This window comes from Glycine max, chromosome 18 (assembly GCF_000004515.6).
Source record: "Glycine max cultivar Williams 82 chromosome 18, Glycine_max_v4.0, whole genome shotgun sequence".
Lineage (NCBI taxonomy): Eukaryota > Viridiplantae > Streptophyta > Magnoliopsida > Fabales > Fabaceae > Glycine > Glycine max.
Genome location: NC_038254.2, coordinates 8,756,436 through 8,769,799, shown reverse-complemented (window position 1 = coordinate 8,769,799; position 13,364 = coordinate 8,756,436). Strand labels below are relative to the sequence as shown.

At 34.1% G+C, this 13,364-nt stretch overlaps 1 pseudogene; it reads right to left on the bottom strand.

Annotated features, from left to right (window-relative positions):
* Positions 1–3,192: 3,192 nt before the first annotated feature.
* LOC100811079 (probable long-chain-alcohol O-fatty-acyltransferase 1) lies at positions 3,193–4,832 on the bottom strand (annotated as a pseudogene).
* Positions 4,833–13,364: the final 8,532 nt, after the last annotated feature.

The window sequence follows — 13,364 nt, the reverse complement described above, 5'->3', positions numbered from 1 at the left end:
TTATTTCATCAATTCATGTTAATTAGAAAAATGCTCGATTTATAGGGTTCACGCTCAACACAATAGCATATCAATTTCACAAAAATTGGTTTGTCAAACATATATAATTCACAATTATAACCATAAGGATAGAATAAAAAAAATGACGAAAACATCCAAAAACTCATTCTAATTGATACTCTAGGGATCTCTATACATGTTCTGACTAATCCCCAATTGTGAATAACTCATCCTTTACCTCTAAGCGGACTCACGTGTTTCCGAAAGCGATAGAGGCATCTCTAGCAAGTTCCTAAGATTCCTCAATTTCTTCCTCTGGTTGCTCTGATAGAGTTTCCAAACGTTAGAGAGAATGAGAAGATATTGAAACCTCCATTTGTACTATCTTTGTGTAATTCCTTTTTCTCCCTACACAAATATTATTTCGCAAATCCCAACGGTGAAAGTGTGCGCAATTGAATTTTGCACAACATATCAAACTTTCACGAGAATCCAACGGTTAACGAAACCGGGATTGTAGTTTTACCGAGACAGCTCTGGATTTCTGCGGGAAAAGAAAAGACTACAATGTGAGGGGTATTTCTCTTAGCTCAGACATGATATCGAAATTCCCAATGGTTGAAATTCTTGGAATTGGATTGCGAACGTGGTGCTCAAATGTCACGACAATCCAACAGTTAATGAGTCCGAGATCGTCATTTTTCTGAGATAGGTTTGGTGGGCTGCGGGAAAAAGAAAGGATTTTAAGAGGAGAAAGGGAAAAACGAAAATGAGGCCAAGAGGAGGCACCTAACTTAATATAGCTATTTATACCTAGGGTTCTCAGCCTATTATTTACTCTATATTTATTTATTTATTTATTTTTTACTAAAAAGCTTTTTAAATTTATTTACGAAAAAATGAGATGTTACATCTCCTCCATTGGGAGCAATGCGCTGCTCAAATTCAGTTGACATGCTGCTGATAAAGAGATCTTTAAGTTTCTCCAAGTGTTGAATTCCAGAGGGAACTGTTTTGAGTTGGGAGAGGTATTCTAAACCAATTTCTTCCACAGAACACAATGCTCCTCTGTCGATAAGGATGGACTTCAACTTATCCAAACTTTGGAGGAACAGTTGCTTTAGTTTCTGAAACCCTCCACATTGAAAATGCAAAGTTTCACCTTCATAAGCATTGAGAACGAAACAGAGGTGCATTAACCTTGGCATATTTTTTAGTGATTTCAATGCATCATTAGTCAACCTGGAGCCACCCAAACGCAGTTGCACAAGATTTGGGAACTGTGAAGTCCAATAATCTGGCAACCTTGTTAAAGTCCCCCATAGGACAAGCTTCCTAAGTGTAGACATAGGTGACATAATGTACAAGTCAATAAGTAGTTTCTCCAAGAGTGGCATCTCATTTATCAAGGAACACAGAGTCTCTTTGTGTTTTCCCTTAAAATCTCTCACTGTCAGTTCCCTTAACTGCTTTAGCCTTCCAACCTCTCCAATGACCACTCCATCATCATCTATAATCACTGGAGGTATCTCTTGTAGGGATGTCATGCCTCCAATATCCTTCCATTGAATTGAAGTTATATAGTCACTCAGAAGATGACGTAGCTTAGTAAGCTTACTAATCTCCTCTGGCATCTCAGACACACCTGTCTCTCTTATATCCAAGGTCTCCAAATTCTGGAGCTTGCCGATGGATTTTAGTAGACTTTCTATCCCTGCATACCGGAAGCTTAAATACTTCAAGTGACATAAATTCCTCAAATTTATTTTGCTAGCACAAAACAATCAGGACAAAGTGATAACAACTAAAGAATGTTCCTATTCAACTCTAGATGCCAAAAAGTTGAGGCTGACACTAAAATCTTAAAACATGATTTCGTTTACTGAAAGACACTCAACCAAAAAATTATATATAAAAAATTGAAATTTATACGTCTTATTTTGTCTCAAAAAAATATTCTTCATCATCAAAAGAAATACAAATACATACTCTTATTACTTTATTCTTCGTTACTAAGCTTACATATCTCTTTTTTTCATAATTAATTATACATTTATATTTATTTTAAATTGTTGTAAAGGCAAGAGTTTAATTTTATAAGTATTTTGTATTAGCTTGATCATCATTAAATTGAGTAAAATTGTGTCATAAGATCTATTCATTATATATAAATTTAGCATTGGCGAAAATGGAGTATACAAGGATGGTGGCTCGTGCTATAAAATACACAAAAAAACATAAGGTGTCAGTTAGGGTAACATTTTCTATAATCCTATTGACAAAAATAATCTATTTTAATAAATACTTTCTTGATGAATCCATTATGATAATTTTAACTTTTAATCCATTTTAATAAAAAAAAAACATTATAGTCATCATTGGGCTGTTTAACCACTCAAAGAAGGAATAACTGAAGCCTTTAAATATTCTGGCATGCAACCAAGATCATGTTCTAAATCTTACAGATTCCAAGCAATCTTCAAACGACAAATTACCACTTCTAAGACAATTTTATTTCTGAAGTTCTACAGGCAGCAGATTATAGCTACCCAAATTAATTGCCACGCTTCTGTGCCTCTCGATCTTGCCTTTGACTAATCTAGAAGGAAACTTAGCCAGCTGTAACAGTAGTTCAATCATTTATTACTAACTAGTTGTTATTGCTAAAGGGGGTACACACTTTAATTATAAATCTCCTAATGGATGATATTTTCCTTAGATTAATTGTTATTGCTGCAAGGGGGGACACACTTTTCCTTTATCTATTTTTTTTTCCAATTTTGAAAGAAAGAACAATGCATTAATCCAAGATAGAGATGGTATTTTTTTTTAAACCATGTATGTGTATCTTTCATTTGAAACACTATGTGCAATTAAGTTTCTTTTTTTTCAAATATTTAAATAAAGATCTTTTTGCCTTCAAACCTAAACTCATACACCCATATATTTTTTTATACACCCACGTAAATCCAATAAAAACATAAAATACTTTAATGTTTTTAGACTTGCACATTTTCAGATGTTAGCTGTTGAGTCACACTCATCATTTTTCAACATATTCAACATATATGCCTTATTCACAATTAAATAATTCTTAAAAAAAAAAAACAAAATGTTTTACCCTTGAAGGTAAATATTACAATTATAAGTCTCTCTCATCCTTTAATGTTTACTCTCAAGAGTGAAACATTCTCAATGGTATATCCTAGACTTAACAAAATCCACCAAAATTACATACTCTTCACTGGACTTCCTATCCATTTCATTCCTCAACAATTGAGGGAAAAACAGCCAATTCGCTGAGATAGCCAAGAATGCCACCACGAGTGGCCCTGACACGGCACGGTGCAGCCGCCATCCACGACGGAGAACCACCTTCTTAACAGCCACCTCCGCCACCGTGCACACACCGTGAAGCACAAAAAAACACGTAACTTCCCACGTGGGAGGTACACGTGTAACATGATAATAGATTAACTCATGCACAAGCCCAGACACAAGGAACGTGGCCAACATGGCAGCTGATTGGCACACGAGGGACCCACTAAACCCATAATTGTACAGTTTACGTGGTTGTATACTGTAGAGCGTAGAAGACAAGAAACCATAAGTAGACATGGCAATGAGACAGAACGGGTACGGGTATTGTCTCCCCAATCTCTTATCCTGACTCCCCAACATATTCTCATACCCGTACCCGATACCCGATGGGTTAAAGTTTATTATTCCATCCCTGTACCCATCGAGTACTTGTCGGGTATCGGGTATCCCCGACTCCGTCCCATATCCAATTCAAATTAGAAAAATAATTTTTTTTTGTAAAAAAATATTAAAAATTTGATTTTAGAAAAAATAAATTGATTGTTAAACATTTATTTTTAACCACTTATATATCTATAAATTTATCATAGTGCATGTGTCTACAAAAATCGTTAAGAAAATAATATTAAATTATGTAAAAATTCAAAAATAAAATTAACTAGTAATAAAAATTCTATGCCTTTTGATTAAATTATGCAAAAAATTTAAAGATTTTAAGTGGCGGGGCAAGGTCAGAACGGATCTAGTAATCCCATACCCGTACCTGTACCCGACTTTTGATTATCGGAGAAAACCCGAACCCGAACCCATATCCGGTCAACTCGGGTATTACCTGTCAAAGTCAAGACGGATTCGGGCGGGTACCCACTAGTATTGATTTTCTTGCCATGTCTAACCATAAGGTTTCATCTATGACCCCAAAAATCTTGAAGTGAGGATGAAAGGTAGGGTTCGTTGAAGTGTGGTTCTGTCTCTAAGCCAAAAAGGGTTTGAACCGGGGTTGGAATAAGAGCAAAAACAAGCTCTAAGCGAAGGTACAAGTGAAGACAATAGAGGACTAATATGAAATGAGGGTGGAAGTATTCATTGTACTCATAAACACATGCGATCATTGCAAAAATAAGCAATTTTAAGGGCAATAGCCATTTTGGCTTTTGGGTGTTGGTGGTGTTATTTTGATTGGTTGGTGGATGTTGTTTTGGGGTGATGGGGAGGGAAGCTATGGATATGAAATGGACAATGTTTGGGGGTGATAGGGCAAGAGGGCCTTTGTTGAAGGAAAAATGTAGGAGCTTTAAAATGCCAAGTTGAACAAGGAAGAAGGAAGTGTATCCAACTAAGTTAGGTGAAGAGATGTTCAAGGGAAGGATGATGAAGAGGTAGAGAATAGGGAGAAGGGAGAGAAGTCTCAAGAAGCCCTTCGGTATTCTTGCAGCTATGTAATAACAATAACATAAACCTAAGATGGCTGAAATCCATACTTTGATGAACCTTTCAATTTCACCATACATCTCCTCTCCTTGAATCTATGAGTTGAGTATGTGAAATGTCAACAGAAATTATGAGTATTGTTATAGGGTGAGTCTCGGACATTTTTTTAATCATCATGTGCTATAGAAGACTTTAGACAGGAATGATATTATATGTTAATAATTGAAGATGTGTTATAAAATATGCAACACAATACACACAATATATATTATATTCGAAAGTAAGCGTTGACTGGTTCAATGATTCTTATTGTTACTGAATAATACTAATGGCTTATATTTTCCTTTTAATTGTTATATATTGCCGCCAGAGAGAGAGAGGTGGCTCGACTTTCTTCTATGATTGTCTCCGGCAGGGGACGCTGAAGGGGATGCACTTTTCTTCTTCTTTTTTTCAATTTTTTTAAGGGAGAAGTGAAGAACAATGCCTTAATTCAACAAAGAAAAGATATTTTCCATTAAAAATAATCTCTTTGAACCCAATATAATTATTATGTACAATAAAAAGAGTTTTCCAAATATTTAACATAACTACTTAATCAAATCTCATTCAAAATCACTAATTAAGGTAGAATTACAATTTCCTATTAGTTTATTCATGTTTTCCATTATAGGAAGACCGAGAAGATATCTAAATTATATATATATATATATATATCGCTTAAAAAATCAATTTGATGAATCTTGCCTTTTGATGGCTCAAATCCACTCATCCACCATTTCACGGGCCGCAAAAGAAAGAACTTGAGGGAATCTTGAGTTTTCTAGTTGTCAAAAATTGTCTGCCTTTGTAGATGATGGCTGGTTGGCCTTAGGGAGACAAGCGTAACCATAAATTGTTAGTCAATGATTTCCTAAAATTTTCCTTGGCACAAAATGACAAATTCTGTTAGCAAGGAATTAGTATAAATAAAGCAATTGTAAGGCACACATGATACGAAAAAAAGCTAAGTTTCCTTTCTTTCTTGCCTTGTCTGGAGTTGCTGGCCTCGAATCTAGTTTTCTTTCAAGTTTTCTCTATCAATTTTGGTGTTATCGTTCCATCCGGTCCACACCATGGGTACCTTCGATATGCTTGATGAAGTTTTACTCAGACTCACCAATCATCAACTATCCCTCGGCGAATCCATGCACTCACTCACTCAGAAAATTGATGAACTCCTCCCATCCTCTCGTCATCTTCTTCTCCAACACCTCCACCATCACCATCGGTACCTGCAAACAATCACCGAATGAAATTAGATGTGCCTCGTTTTGATGGCACCGAACAACTTGGTTGGATTTTCAAAATCAACCAATTCTTTGAATACCATGGCATACCAAAGAATGAAAGACTTACCATAGCTTCGTTCTACATGGAAGGCAGGGCACTCGCATGGTTCCAATTCATTCTACATGAGCCTTTATGTCCTGTGCCCTCTTTTCTTTGAAGAACTGCGCCACCAATTGGAGGATCATCCTGAGTATTGACATCTCTGACAAGCAATCACGACGGACCCCAACAAGCACTCTAGATTCACTTTTGTTCATAACTTGATCCACAAGAAGGGACGAATTTGGCTACCAAAGGACCTGCCCCTGATTCCCACATTACTGGTGGAGTATCATACAACACCCATGGGAGGTCACATGGGGATTGCGAAAATGATAGCTCGCTTGACGGAAAACTTTGAATGGTTAGGACTTTGAGAAGATGTCACGAAGTTTGTCTCGCAAAGTATTGATTGTCAGCATGCTAAGTACGAGACACATAGAGCAGCAGGATTACTATGCCCTCTGCCAGTTCCCCATCGACCTTGGGAAGACTTATCCCTGGACTTCATCACCGGGCTCCCACCATATCACAGCAACACAATTAATACTGGTAGTGGTTGATCAATTTTCAAAAGGCGTTCATCTTGGCATGCTTTTAGCGACACACACAGCCCATGCGGTAGCCTTGTTGTTCTTGGAAATCATGGGCAAGATTCACAGCCTCCCTCACAGCCTGGTCTCCGACTGCGACCCCCTGTTCGTTAGCAAATTCTAGCAGGAGTTGTTTCGTCGGAGTGGCACACAGCTAAGGATAAGCTCCACTTATCACCCACAAAGTGATGGTCAAACGAAGGTGCTAAACAGGGTCATAGAGCAATGTCTGCGCACATTTGTTCATTGTTGGCCAAGGGAATGGGGCAAGTTTCTTCTCTGGGTGGAGTGGTCTCATAACACTTCATGAAATGCAGCAACAGACACCACTCCATATATGAGATCACATTCCGACGCAAATCCTTTAATTTTCTTGAATATATCGCGGGTTCTTCCGCTTTGGATGCAGTTGACGAAATGTTGACCAACAGAGAAGAAACATTTCAGGTCATTCGCAAGAAGCTTCTCAAAGCACAAGACCGTATAAAGATAACTGCAGATGCTAAATGAAGAGAGGTGATCCACCAACCAGGAGATTGGGTTATGCTTAAATTAAGGCCCCACTGAAAAGTCTCCGCTAAGGGACCACAAGCAATCATGGGCAAGTTGGCTAAGAGATTCTACGGACCATTTCAAGTTCTTGAACGCATAGGACCCGTGGCATACCGCTTGAAATTTCCGAAAGAAGTCCGCATACATCCTATTTTTCACTGATCCCGGTTGAAAGCATTCAAAGGCTCCCCATAACATATTCAGGAAGTTCACTTTCCAAAACAATTTGTTCAACACCAACCAGTCATTACTCCCTTAGCTAGCCATATTAGATTATCGGCGAGCTTTAGAACAAGGGCCTTGGGAAGTGTTGGTGCAATGGGAAGGGCTATCCCTGGATGACATCTCGTGGGAGAATTGGGATCAATTATATGAGGATTATCACCTTGAGGACAAGGTAATTTTACGAGGGCTGACGAATGATACAAAAGCTGGGGAAGTTAATAGAGAACACAAAACAGAGGTACAAACACAGAAACCAAGGGTACAGATAGCAAGAAAGTAAAGAGGGCCATCACAAAGCCCTCTTACCTCAGAGACTACGTATGAGAAGGAAAAGCAAGAAAGGAAGCTGACCTGGAATGAAGAATTGCTAAATGATGGCTGGTTGGCCTTAGGGAGACAAGCATAATCATAAATTGTTAGCCAATGATTTCCTAAAATATTCCTTGACACAAAATGACAAATTCTGTTAGCAAGGAATTAGTATAAATAAAGCAATTGTAAGGCACACATGATATGAAAAAAGCTAAGTTTGCTTTCTTTCTTGCTTTGTCTGGAGGCTGGCCTCGAATCCAGTTTTCTTTCATGTTTTCTCTATCAATATATATATCTTTAATATAGAATTTTAACTAAGAAAAGTAATTTATCAGAAAATTTAAATTTCTTTTATATAAAATTCATTGTTTGGATGTTTTTTTTAAGAATTTAAATTTTTGGAATTTTAAAACATAATTTTAAACCACTAAAAACGTGGAATTTTAACTTCCTTCTAAAAAGTGTTAAATTGAAATTCTCTTCTTACATTAGAATTTTTCAAAAAGTTCGCGTATTTCTTTTATAACCTTCATCCTCTTTTTCACCTAAAAGTCTGAAATCGCATTCTCGAACTCGTGACTCATTTTCTTTCACCCTCAATTTTAACTTTTTTATACAAACACAAAATTTTGAAAATAAAAAAATTTCAATTGAGGTATTTGAAATTCTTAGAATTTAAAATTCCTCAGAATTTTAAAATCCCTCATCCAAACACACTCATAGTGTTTTCATTTCAGATTTCTTCTTTTATTCCCAAAACCATAAATGCATATGCTACATGTTGCCATTGTTGTATGTCCAATATGTTTGTTATACCTCAAGTGTACCTTACACAATCATAATAGTGGTTTCAAAAGTATGGATATCAAACCCAAATGACGAGTTGTATTCCCAATTAGTCAAGTTTATTAAATTAACAGTTAAAATAATTAAAAAGATAATTTAAATATTTTTAGGGTTTTGGATTTATAAGTAAACAAATATACGAATATAAAGAAAGGGTTCATTGATGATAAGAGTGATTAGGGGTTATGACTTACTAGTGCTAATTTTCCTTCAACCCTAGTTGTAATAAAATGCTTTCTCCAGTTAATTACTCATTCACAAAATCAACTACAGTCTATGATCAAGGTTAGAAGATGCTTCTTGCCTTAAATTAATATCCCAATGATCATTGGTTCTATCAATTTAAGTCAAAAGAAAATCCATTATAGGAAAGATTAATTAAAGATTAACTAATGTATTGGAGATTACCCAAAGAGTTTGATCATGCAATGTGACATAAAACATTCTCTACCTAAATCTACCAATTACATGATTAGTATTATGCAATTGATTAAGTATTAAAATGATTGGTTTCAAATAAACAGTAAAAACAAGAGAATTAATTAACATAAAATCAATGAGAAATTTCATTAAAAATGAGGAGAATGGTACAAATGAAAAGTTATCTAATAATCTTCGAACTAGGAGGACTAGCTCCTCATGATCGGAACAACACTAGCAATCCTAGATAAAATAAACATAAACATACCAGTAAGTAGGAACAATGATCATAATCCATTCTAGAGATGTTGTTTAAGTTCTTCGGCTCTTAAAAGCTTTTAAGGTTGTCTCAAATTCGTAAAAGATAAGAATAAAACTCAAAATAATTGAAAAATGATTTTTACATAGTCTAGAAACCTATTTATAGCTTCCTAAAGATATTTGCTCGAAAAGGAGCACTACAATCGTGGTTAGAAGTGACGCTGAAGCCTTGAACCATTATAAATTGACTATGAGCCTCTTGATTTACCATGATCGTGGTCAATTTACCATGGCTATTGTTGGATCTTGACGCAGTTTGGAAGGACTCTTATCACTTTATTGTGATCATTCTGATTACCACGACCATGATCAATGTACCACAATAGTAATCAAGTTATGTAAAGTTCTTAAATCTTCATAAATTTGTATAATTTCCTACTCTTTCACTCAATTGAATGGTTATACTTTTGGAATACAAAACTAGTGTCCAATTGTAAATTATATCAAGAAAATGCATACAAAATAACACAAAAGTTTGTACAAAATATCACTCACAAAGTGATTTATCAATAACTTATAAAAGTCCAATTTTAGAAACATTGTTGTGTTGTTTTATGAGAGTTAAAATATGTTTGTGATCAAAAAGAGTTTTGAAGTTTTCAAACTTCAACAAAAAAAAAAGTGAATAAACAAAAAATTAGGCAAGTTAATTGAATATTTTAGAATTCAATAAAATTTTCAAAATTTTTAAAAGTAAAAAAAAGACCTTATTTTTTTTTCGTGCTATTTTCTTTATTTAGCATTGGTCCTCTATTAATAAACAATTTAATTTAGTACTTTAATTTTTAAAATGGTGCAATTTGGCCCCTTAATAAACTTCTTGTTCTCACTGTTTGTTTTTTAAAATTTAATAAACAATTTAATTTGTTCCTTTGTTTGATTCAATCTCATCCCACTATTAATAAACAATATCAAGTGAATTTGGACCCAAAAGATCAAATTGAATCAATTTGGAATTAAGCAATCAAATTAAAGATTTTATTATTAGGAGGACAAAATTAAATAAATTAAATAATGAATGAGACAAAAAGATAAAATTAAGCCTTGAAAAATTTATCTAACTCCAAATAAGTGATATATAACTTGATTTTAATAATATATATTCGACCATTAAATTGTTTTTGAAAAATATGGGATCAAACCTGAACATAAAAGTTTGGGTACCAAAATTGCTGAAGCACTATGTTAAGAGGATTAAAGTGCTAAGCCAAAATCAAACATGTCTTGTTACAATACGAGTTCACCCCAAGCTTAACACGTACAACTCAAATTTTCACTCCAATTCAAGTTCTAGAAGCATAATTGGAAACTGAATTTATTTTTTACTATTGTAATTGAAGGTGAATATATCTTAACTCAAAAACTCTTTTCTACAATTGAAAATTTTAAAACTTTAGAATTTCTCAATTAGGGCAATCATTTGGTTCAAGAATATCTAAATTATCATAATTGTTGATATTTATTCCTATAGAATCTCCAACCTTGTTACATTATATCTTAAATTCAATCCTTATTTCAATTTCGCAGTTGTTGATAGGAATATACGATCAACACACTATAAGTGACCAAATGCCAATTTATAAAGGCATTAAATTAAAACAAAGACAAACATTCAATTTAAGAGAAATGAACTTGAATTATAGATAAGAATTCAAATTACATCAAGTTAACAAAAATTTGAGTACACATTTTAGAAAAAAGGGAAACAAGAGAAAGAGAACGCTACTAGAAGATGCATGTTGTACATCGGTCAGAATCGCGCTTCAACAACGGTGCATGACCGTTTTTGATTATAATGATGTTGAAACTTAAAAATTTCAACAACAGTCCATAAGCGAACATTGTAGTAAGCTGTTTTTTTTCTAAATCGGTGCTATACTAATGACTGATGTAGAAACCTTGGTTCTGCTCTTTGAAGGCGGATTTTCTACATCATTTTTAAATTAAGCAACGATGTTGATCTCTTATTTTCTACATCATTTTAAAATTAAGTAACGATGTAGTAAGCTGCGCTTTTTACATCGTTTTACAGAAAGCAATGATGTTGAATATGGGAACTTCTACATCAGTGATGACGTAGGCACTGATGTAGTAAGTTGCGTTTTCTACATCATTTTCCAGAAAGCAACGATGTTGAATATGGGAACTTCTACATCAGTGGTGACGTAGACACTGATGTAGTATGCTGTGCTTTCTACATCGTTTTACAGAAAGCAACGATGTTGAATATGAGAACTTCTATATCGGGGTGACATAGGCACCGATGTAAAAACATATTTAACCTGCATAATAATTTAAGGTTAATTAAAAATAAATAATTTATAATGATAAAATTATCTATAAATAAAACATACTGTTTATAGTGATAAATATGACTATAGTGGTAAATATGACTATAAATAATTGATATAAGATATTAAAAAAACTTACTGTCTATAAATAATTGATAAATATATAAAACAACATTTTACTTGAAATGCAGGGAAAATTGAATGAGAAAAGAGATCTCAATTGGTTGTGCTTGTGCGTGAGCTGATGAAAGTATAAAGAAACAGAAGAGGCTATACTTATAAAGTTTGTCATGTTTTACAGTACACATTTGGTTAGGTTCAATATAAGAGTTTAAAATCCATGAAGGCTATACTAATTTCATGCTCATCTAGGCTAATGTGGAAACCACACCATTTTAGCAAACTCACAATAGTTGCTTTCAATAGGACCCATATATACACATTATTTATTTTTATTTTTCTCAATACAAACAACTCTACGCAATAAATCTTTGCATGGAGCAACTCTTGTTTGTTGCTTCCAATGGATCTCACTAAAATGTTTTTAACACATCTACACATTATAATAATAATTTCAGACTTTTATTTTTTTATTTTTTATTGAGTAGCAACGTTGCTTTGCCTCAAACATGTAATATATATAGAAGTAATAGAAACAAACATTGGCGAATGAAGGTTAAATAGGAAAGACTAAACCAAAAGAATTCTTGTTAAGGATTACAAGCTTACTTCTTATAGCTGACATGAACCATCTTTGATAGATGATCGTTTCTGCTTACTAACCAGTTCTTCATAAATTAAAGAGGGCCATTACCTCTATTAAAGAAAGTCAAAAGACGGAAATCGTATTACATGTGATACTATTATAAAGAAACTAACTAGCCGATGTATTGCAATACTAGATTAACTCATTTGCTTTTTAAGTTCATTTTTTTTAACCTGATAGCCTCAGACACACCAGGTGATGAATAGTTCCATTTCAAGATTTTCTTCCAAATTGAATCTGCCTTTCAATTTTGAACCTCTTTAACTTATGACTTATCCCTTCTACTGTTATAATACCTCACCTTACACACAGAAACTTGTGTAGCCCCAACACTAATAAAAATGAAAGCTGAGTGTAAGAACACATTTATTTCACCAGAAGTAACTGTCTAAGGAAACTTCTGGAGTTCTGGTCAAAGGAAATTATCCAATAAATAAAGAAGCACTCTGCAGACAAATATAATTGCTTCTTGTTGCAGATCCTATTTTACAGAAAAATTTCAAGAATTATGCTATGCATTGCCACCTTACCCACATACTGTGCTACTAACTAACAATCACCATTAGTTGGTTGAACACACACTAACTCAAGAAACTCACCAATTATCAGTTACTCATGCTAGTTAATTGTTCTCTCCTGTCCACTAATGTTATAGGCCACTGTTGCAAGCCAACTAAGCATTAACAAAAACTAACAACTAACAAAGTAGCATTTGTCGAAAAAAAATCGGATATAGTTTAATTCTCTATGGAAAACCAATATGGATAAAACTTTTCACTGAAAACTTATTTCTGGAAAAATAACTTTGATCTACAACCGGCATGAACACAAATACTCACCTAAACTACTTAAGGAAAGGAAATAATTATGCTTGGGGTAAAAATTATATTATATTTACCAAAAAGAGGAAATGAC